At 35.9% G+C, this 8094-nt stretch overlaps 1 protein-coding gene across 1 annotated transcript in view; it reads right to left on the minus strand.

Moving 5' to 3' along the window:
* The window catches only part of NECAB1 (N-terminal EF-hand calcium binding protein 1), a 190976-nt gene that overhangs the window by 64622 nt on the left and 118260 nt on the right, over window positions 1–8094 (minus strand). The gene's annotated exons all lie outside the window — the stretch shown is intronic.

An 8094-nucleotide genomic window follows, 5' to 3' on the forward strand; every position in this document is an offset into this window, starting at 1 on the left:
AAATGCCAATCTATCCATACATATCCATGTCACACAAAGAAAAAAAGTATCATGAAAAAGAGTCAGCAGTAATTATGCTTCAAATGTTCAAAGAAATAAAAAGGGTAATGGGAAACAGGAGGAAGGAATGAGAGACCATAGCAAGAGACTGGGCAGGTTTCAAAAGAGGCAGTAAGAACTTCCAAAAAATAAATATCCAATGGATATGTTAAATAGATTAGATACAGATGAAGAATAATTAGGAACTAGAATATAAAACTGAAGTAATTATGCAAACTGAAGCAGAGAGATAAACAATATGAAATAGAAGTGACAAAGAAGAGACCTAGAGTATTTAACTCATACATAAGGAGTTCTAAGAGGTCAACAAAGAGAACAGAAAAGAGGCAATCGCTGATAAATTTTGCAGTATTAAACAAAAATGTGACTCTTCAGAGTCAGAAATCACAGCAGATGCCCAGCAGCACAGATGAAATCAGCACCCAGATGCAATATAGTAAAACCTTAGAAAATAATAGAACAATTAAGCTACAATTTTTTTCTTTCTCTCCTTTCTTGAAATCCACAGCTAAAACAATATGTATGAATCCTTGTTCCAACTGCCTATGAACCTGTGGCTGTTAACTATGCAGTCTTGCTCTTCTGTCTTCCACTAGGCACTTAAACTCTAGGGTACAAGTGCAAAATTATCTGCATGGACCCCTTGAACCACTGCACTAACTTGGTTTAAGATAAGTCACAATTGCCCAACACTGCACATTACAACTCTCTGCAAACAAGAGTTTCTGCAATTCTTCATAGGCTATATTGGACTTTCCCTGGCTTCTTTTTGAAGTTCCTGTCTCTGTATTTTGCCAAATTGTTATTATGTATTCTAATTTTTCCTTATTGATTTATAGGATTTGTTTAAATGTTTTTAACACCAGCCCTTGGTAGTTATGTTTTGCAAATTCTGTTGGTTTGTTTTTTCAGTTTGTAAGTGCTGTCTTTTGATATACAACTTAATAAAGTGAAAGTTATGCCATACTATGTTCTAAAGGTATAGTTTATGTTTTGTATCTTGTTTAAGAAATCTTTCTTTAGTCATTAAACTGCTTTCTTCTGTACTAAAACTCAAGTCTTTACTCTTCACATGTAAGTCTTAAACTGGGATTGATTTTTGTGTATGGATTCAGAATTTAACTCTTTTGTTTTCATATAGATTTTTTTTTAAAAAAAGTTTTAAAAAAGTCATTTTTCTAGGACCATTTATTGAACAGTCTAGTATTTTTTTGGCACTGATATGTCATGTCAGCTCTACCACAAGTAAGATTTCTATACATTTTTGCCAGATCCATCATAAATTAGGTTTCTATACATGTTCTAACTATTGTTTGTTTATAGATATACAATGTTTTTATTATTTGCCTTCTCTGCTAATTTTCTCATTAAATCTTTTGGAAATTTGATTAGCGGTATATTGGACCTTCCCACTCAATCTTCTAGGTCTCTTAACTTCTTTTGTATTTTCTAGATCTTAGTGTAAGTTACATTCCCTGTGGTATCTTCAGTTGTGTCCTCTAGTTCACTAATTCTCTTTTCTACTCTATTTAATGTACAAAACTAGTTTCCTGATGTTTTCATTTCGATTATTGTATTTTAAAAATGTTATTGGGGGCTGGGAACGGTGGCTCAAGCCTGTGATCCAGCACTTTGGGAGGCCAAGACGGATGGATCATGAGGTCAGGAGATCGAGACCATCCTGGCTAACCCGGTGAAACCCCGTCTCTACTAAAAAATACAAAAAAACTAGCCGGACGAGGTGGCGGGCGCCTGTAGTCCCTGCTACTCAGGAGGCTGAGACAGGAGATTGGCGTAAACTCGGGAGGCGGAGCTTGCGGTGAGCCGAGATCGCGCCACTGCACTCCAGCCTGGGCGACAGAGCGATACTCCGTTCCAAACAAAAAAAAAAAAATGTTGTCAAATCATTTTGTACTTTCTCAAATTTTTGTCTTTTTTTATATCTTGCTTATTTCTCCTATTTTTAATCCCACATATATTTATATAAATACATTAACATACTTATTATTTAGCTAATGATTTCAATATCTAAAGTATTTTAATACTGTCTAAAGCATGTTTTGAGGTTGTTTTTTTTTTTTTTTTTTTTTTTTTTTTTCAGTACATATTCCTTGCCAGATTAATCTGTGGAAATTATATCAGATCTAGATTAAGAGAGAATTTGATTTTGCTTTTGCCAGTACCTGGGGGCACCATCATCTTGGAATAATTTTAAATTCTTGGCTTGAGGCTTTCCCCTCCACCCAGGAAGTTTGGATTTGGCCTGCACATTTACATGAGGGCTGACTTGTAGTTATAAATTCTCAGGGCAGACTTCTTTCCCCCTTTGTTTATTTGGTGCCCTGGATCACTAGGGGTAACTTTCCTTTAGAGGAAGAGTAAAGGCTTTTGGGTTCCAAGTTTTTGCAGAAGGTTGTTATCAGAATCCTTACCTTGCAGGGTGCTGGTGGCTATGCTTTCTCTTGCCCCAGTGCTGAAAGTCTTCAAAACTGAACTGTAAGGTCAATGAGTTAAAGCCGCTTCCCTGCACTGCTTATTTCTTTGTGTTCCCTCTTTCACTTAGATTTTGGCCTCTGAGGAGACTTTGCTTTCTTGCCAGGACTTGGATACATTTCAGAAATGTAAAAATATATTCTATCCGTTAGTTTGTTTCAGCAACAGAATTGTTGAAAAAATCTCTTCCCCAAACTACTATTAAACAGAAGTTGCTAAGTATTTTCTATGGATTCATTTATTTGGGCCTCCCAAATTTGGCATAAGAGATAAAGTAATCTGCCTAAGGTCAGATAGCTAACAGGTAAGTTTTGACTTTTTTGTTCATGAGAAAGTAATAATTGATCCATAGAAAAAATTAACAAATAAGAAGCAACTGGTTTTAGTAACTACCTTAAAACTCTACTGACTTTTATTATAACAAACCTACAATTACAGACTAAAGTGATTGAAAAGATATGTGACATGCTTTTTTCTGTAGATAAAGCTATATGAAAATTTTAAATTAAAAATATAAATAACTTTCACATTTGAAGTAGCAATGTTATAAATTAGAAAATAGAGATTGGCAACATAAAATATTTTTAAAAAATTATTCTAAAATGGGATTGCAGTGGTGGTTGTGTAACTATAAATTTAATAAAAATATTTAATTGTATACTTACAATTGGTTAATTTTATGGTATATAAATTATAACTCAATAAAGCTATTGAAATATCTATATTTTTTTTTCAAAACTAACTACATATACATTTTAAATCAGTTATTTGTGCATAAAAATACATGCATCTTTCCATATCAATCGTATTCGTATATGATACAATTTTAAACAGCCAAATAGTATATTTTATTATATTTATAATTTTATAATATTATATTTATAATTCATCAATCCCATATTGTTGAATATAAACTGAAGATAGTTGTCTAATTTTTCTTAATATAAACATTTATATGGTGAATATTCCTTGTATACATACTAAATTATTTCTGAGTTAATGTTCTGGAAATGAAATTACTAGGTAGAATAATACCTAAATTGAAAATGTGAGACATATTTTCTTACATTTGCCCTCCTACAGGTAGAAGGTCACCAAATTTGCCCTCCTACAGGTAGCACTAATTTAAAGTCCCATTATCACGTCTAAGAGTCTTCATTTTCCTGTGTTTTTGAACAACTGGCATTATTATTTTAAACATTTTTAATTGATAGAAGTATATTTTATTGTCAATTTAATTTATATTTATTTAACTGTTGATAAACTTGAACATTTATAGCAAATAAACTGTCAAATGTGTGTACATGTGCATTACATATATAATTTATGTATGTGTTATATACACATGAAGAGAGACAGAGAGCCCCTTTGCATTAGTAAGCACAACGTAATTCAGTTGACTCCTTTTCTACATATGTAACTTAATAGTAATGTTTGCTTGTTTGTTTGTTTGTTTAGATGGAGTCTCACTCTGTTGCCCAGGCTGTAGTGAACTGGCAGTGGATCTTGGTTCGCTGCAACTTCTGCCTCCTGGATTCAAGAGATTCTCCTACCTCAGCCTCTCAAACAGTTGGGACTACAGGCATGTGCCATTGTGCTCGGCTAATTTTTGTATTTTTACTAGAGGTGGGGTTTCACCCTGTTGGCCAGGCTGGTCTCATACTCCTGACCTCAAGTGATCCGCCCTCCTCGGCCTCCCAAAGTGCTGGGATTATAGGTGTGAACCACCACACCCAGCCAGTAGTGATGTTTCATAACAAAACAATCTGAGAAGTTCAAAAAACAGGCTTCTCTTATTTTTAAGAGAAACAATAAAATATGTGGAGTAGTACCTATATTATTTATAGAATATTCCTTTGTAAATATAACTGTACAAAGTACATTAAAGAAGGAAATAAAACATCCTTTTGCAGCATAGATTAAAATGCTTCAACAAATACTTATGTAACATTAACACACACGCACACACAAAACATAAAGAGAGTGCAAACGAGGTTTAGGCAAACACTAAATATAGATAGGGTTTGCTAATGAAGGAACATTCTCATTCCTCCATTAAATGTATATAACTACAAGGCACAAGTTAGTGTGAGAGAGTGATATTATTCAATTAATGACAAGAACAGAGTATACATAGTCTGTTGAAGTGAAAAACAAAATTCAGGGTCAAATGGTCACAGTATCCAAATTTCACAGGCAATCAGCAAATCCGCCAAAGACACAGAGCTAGAAGGAACCACTGAATACAAATTCCTCATTTTCAAAAGGAAGCTCAGATAAACTAAGGAGACTTGCTAAATAAAGACCACACAGCTCTCCTCGGCTAGACTAGAACACAGGTGTTCTTCTCCTGCAGCCTCTTACCAAAAGATCTTTAAAGCACAAAACACGAAGAGCTTTTTGATTGTTCCCAGGTCTGTGTTAAACATGACTGAAGAGAAACAGCGGGTTCTAGTCTCATGAGGCTACAAGGGGCAAAGGCTCTTGATTATAAAACTGTGCCCTTGAGGGCACCACTGGAAGGAAAGCTTTTCAGAGCTGAAAACCAGCAATTAAAAAAGGAAAGGAAACATCATCTAAATTGCAGCTGAATTTTTATTTAAGCTGAGAGTAGCAAAAAGGCAGCATAATTTCTAAACACCAATTTTTTTTTTTTTTTAACAGAGAGACTTAAATCATATCAGCCTCAGAAGGTTTCTTCTCAAAAAGGCTTAACTGCCTTCAGGAAAAGATTTATCAAAGCCTATGCTGGAATGAATATCTCCAGGCTGCCAGTTATTTAATTAGTAATTTTACATTCCTCTTTTATATTTGAGATAGGTTTTCTGTGTTTTATACTGGAGTACTAAAAAATATTAATGTTGAAAGGTAAATTTTAGATTCTAATTTATAACTTCGCTCTGCATCAGTCTATTTTTTACCACTGAAATAAAAATGCTCAAATATTTAGAATGATTAAAGGACCTTTATCTTACTGGAAAATCATCAAAAAACTGGTGGAGCAGAACGAATTTAGTTATTATACAAACAACAAAAAGAAATTTCAAGTAGGCACTTTGAGCCTCGGGCTTGGGGTAATATAAAAAATGACAAAGAGTATAAGACAGTGATGAAACCCTGACAGGGATCTTGATTATTTCTCACAAAAGCATTTATTTTAATCAGGGGCTTAGATTTTGCTCCTTTTCCATGGCAACAGATAAAGAATCCTGTACCTGGAAGGTTACAGTGATAGTCTTCATTATGCTCCCAAGAGGCATTGTGTTAACAGTTTAGTGAGTGGAAGGGAAAGAACTAATTCTACCCAATTCTGAATAATATTTTTATTACCCTCATAGAGGATAAGATTCTACACTGGGTTATGGGCTTTGCCATTAACTCATACTGTGATTTTAGGCAAGTCTATTAACCCCTTTGTGTTTGTTTTCTCAGATATAAGAAATGGGAACATGGGACTCAGTTTCCATCCTGGAACTGACTAAGTTTGTGTTCACTGGTTCATATAGAGTTGAAGGAGAAGAAAAGAACCATTTTTCCTCTTTGTTCCATTGGCGAAGCATTTCTGTCACGCCTACTCTACTCTTCTCTTGTTACTATCTGGTCTCAAAAGTGATCAATGTGGGAAGATTCAGTGTACACAGAATCATGCTTGTTCTGTTGTGTGTAGCTTGACATTTCACGTGACCCTTGAATCATCCCATATTGGTATATAAAGACTAAGGTCAGCTGCTCTACTCCTGAGCAACTACCTATTTTACTAATGAAATGAAAATAATTCTAATAAGGAAAATGCAGCAACACTAAGTTTACTCATAGAGAAAGGCAGAGGAAAGTTTCATGCCTTTACAGCACAGTGTTAAACACTAAGGTACTTTTCAAGGCTCCCTATTGAGTGCTCATTGTTGGTTTAGTAATGCTTATTATTCTCAGTAGTGTATCAGACTGTAGGGAGGAAGGAATGTTTCCTTCCTTCTTACATACTGTCCAGTTAAGGCCCCAGAATATTTCCAGAATATTCTGGGAACTATTATGTTTAGCTTCATGCTGGTATCAGAAACAAGCATTCACCTGAAAGGAAGCACTGTAAAACTTTCTGAATCAAAGCAAGGTATAATAAACACATACAAAAATCAAATGTACTATATAATATCACATACATCAGGGACAAGATTTGAGCATCAATGTATTTTAAACTATGGCAGAGCTAAACCTAAGCAATTGGTTTTTGGTGCATCACTCTTTCTTTCTGCACATCTCTCTGTTCCAGAGTTTCTAAACTTGCTCCAGCTCAAATAAATTTTGGGTCCCATCTCTTTACTCTTAGTGAGCTTTTAACTACCCTCTGCTAAGTTCTTCAGTAACTAGGACTTTAGATCTTTCTATTCCCAGGGATATTTACTTTTAAAAACTTGTAAATACTAGACTCTTAAAGACTGAAAAACCTTTGACAGTAAGAGAAGTGGATCTTTAAAGTTGAATTTTCACAGATTCTTGAATTTTTGCCCATGTTCCTCAAATCACATCCTGGTATACACTATGGCAGTCACCCCTCGGTGACTTGAATCACCACAGATAGAAACTGTTTTAAGTGTGCCTAACTGCCCATCTCCAGCTGCCACACCTTGGGTACTGGCAGTGTTCATGCTGAAGCCACATTCTCTCCAGTATTCCTTGCCAAGGACTAAGAATGGTGTAAGTCTGGGGGGACTCCTCTTATGAGCAGTCTTTGCCCTTGGGCGTCCCATTGGCATAGCCAAAACTTTGTCAGAGGCTCTGCCTGCCTGCCCAACTTCCATTTCTTCCTCCTTTTACATGTGTCAGACCTGCAGGGAAGCCTGAAGGATCTTCCCACTGCTCCTGTTCCCTCTCCCCTTTACCTTCCACAGGCATTTCTCCCAACACGTCTCTTGCACTTAGCTTCTGCTTTCCGGAGGATTTGAGCAGACACAGTATTCCATAAATACTTGTGCCAGATGAACGAATCCCAGTGGGGATGAGACAAATGAACTATTAAGGAAGGTGAAGAGAGAGCTGAGGAAAGTAGATTGAGTACCTACCATGTACCAGGTGCCTGACTGTAAGAGTGACTCAGTGCAGTTGGGCTAAAAGACTAATTGAGATAATGTATGCACCGTGGTCAACATGTATTATGCTCAATAAATAGTAGCTATCTCTTTCTCAATAATTACACTGAATTAGGTGTGAAAAGGCCAGATGGGTATGAGATACTGGGCATCATGGAAGACGCAATGAGCCAGGCAAGAGAAGAAGACAGCGGTCTTGGAACAGGAAGTACAGTCCAAGCAGCAACGAGGCTTTAAACTCCCTTGGAGCTGCTACTTCTGGTGAAGTTTTAGGCCTTCTGGAGACTGTCAGTTCTAGGTGGCCCCAAATATCAAATTTCTTAATTTTTTAGGGTCCTGTGGTTTTACAGGTTCCCATATGGTTAATATAATGTCTAATCTCTGTGAAATGGAACAATATTGATTTAAATACAGAAGTTGAGGCCAGGTGCGGTGGCTCACGCCTGTAATCCCAGGA

The sequence above is a fragment of the Mandrillus leucophaeus genome, unplaced genomic scaffold (assembly GCF_000951045.1).
Source record: "Mandrillus leucophaeus isolate KB7577 unplaced genomic scaffold, Mleu.le_1.0 Scaffold928, whole genome shotgun sequence".
Lineage (NCBI taxonomy): Eukaryota > Metazoa > Chordata > Mammalia > Primates > Cercopithecidae > Mandrillus > Mandrillus leucophaeus.